The sequence below is a fragment of the Mus pahari genome, chromosome 5 (assembly GCF_900095145.1).
Source record: "Mus pahari chromosome 5, PAHARI_EIJ_v1.1, whole genome shotgun sequence".
In the NCBI taxonomy this organism is placed as follows: Eukaryota; Metazoa; Chordata; class Mammalia; order Rodentia; family Muridae; genus Mus; species Mus pahari.
The window spans coordinates 144411058-144412651 of NC_034594.1; positions in this window are offsets into that span (position 1 = coordinate 144411058).

A 1594-nucleotide genomic window follows, 5' to 3' on the forward strand; every position below is an offset into this window, starting at 1 on the left:
GTGAAACAAGGCTTTACCTGGCAAGTTAGGCTTTATTTCCAAGAGAAGGGAGGCAAACTGAGGGGGAAATCAGGCTGTACTTCCCTCAGAAAAGCAGAAGCAAGCCTGTTACTCATGTGCATAGGTTGTAGGACTAGAGTAAACTTAAGCCTTTTCCACGGAATCTGGGAACTGGTCAGACAGCATCCTCTTTCTGCATAAACAACTTCAAAAGGGGGCAGAAAGATTGTCACAAGAATTGCACCATTTCTTCTCTTGAAGAAAATACACACCATGCTTTTAAGGTTTAGGGCCTGGAAATTTACTTTAATTTTGTCCTGTAGTGGTGTTTCCTAAGAACCATCCAATTTGCTCATGGCACAAATCTCTTCTTGTGGTAAATTACAATCACTGAAAGACACACATCATACTTTCAGAGGATTACAGTGCATGGAGGGAGTTGCTGTAGTGCATCTGTCTTTTGCTCCCACAGTGACTGAGAAACTCAGACCATGCTTTCAATGGGTAATAGTTATGAGTGAAGGCCAGAGGGCATGCCTACTCTTTCTTTCTATGGCCATCTTTGTATTTATTATTTTTGTGTCCTGTGACCATGATACATGGCAAAAGCATTATAAGAAAAGAAATATTTGGGCTGGCGAGATGGCTCAGTGGGTAAGAGAACTGAATGCTCTTCCAAAGGTCCTGAGTTCAAATCCCAACAATCACATGGTGGCTCACAACCACCCAAAATGAGATCTGATGCCCTTTTCTGGTGTGTCTGAAGACAGCTACACTGTACTTACAATATATAAATATTGTATAACAAATAAATCTTTGGTTGTATAAATAAATAAAGTAAATAAATAAAGTATAAATAAACCTTTGGGTTGGAGCAAGCGAGGCCAACCAAACCAAAGTTGACCGGAGCAAGCAAAGGTCCTAAAATTCATTTCCCAACAACCACATGAAGGCTCACAACCATCTGTACAGCTACAGTGTACTTGCATACATAAAATAAATAAATAAATCTTTTTTTTAAAAAAGAAATATTTATTTTGGTGCAGTTTCAGAGGGTTTCCATCCATCGTGGCAGGAAAAAAAATGTAAAATAACTCAGATCATGGTAGCAGGAATAGGTTGTGTGGACTGGTCACATAACATTGAACCAGGACGCCAAGAGCAAGGCAGGAGCTATGTGCAGGGTATAGTCTTCAAAGGCTCCCTCCTAGTGACCATTTCAGCCAGGTTGGCCTCACTTCCTAAAGTTCAACAGCCTCCAAATATCATTACCATCTGAGAAACAAACATTAGCATGAACCTGTATGGGATTGCCAGGTGTGACCCATTACAATCCCTGACCATCTCATAATATGTGTCCTTTGGTTCATTGTGTATACATTTATTTATTTGTTTGTGTTTGCAAGTATATGTGTATATCCAAAATTACTTTTAAAGTTATATAAATAGATACGTCACTCTATTTCTCAGGTCTTTAGTCCATTATTCAATATGATACTCTTTAGACCTTTCCAAATTGTATATGTGGCTTTAGTTGCATCTTTTTAAAAAGAGTGTCATATTCTATGGGTATTTCATATGTTGTGGATACTCA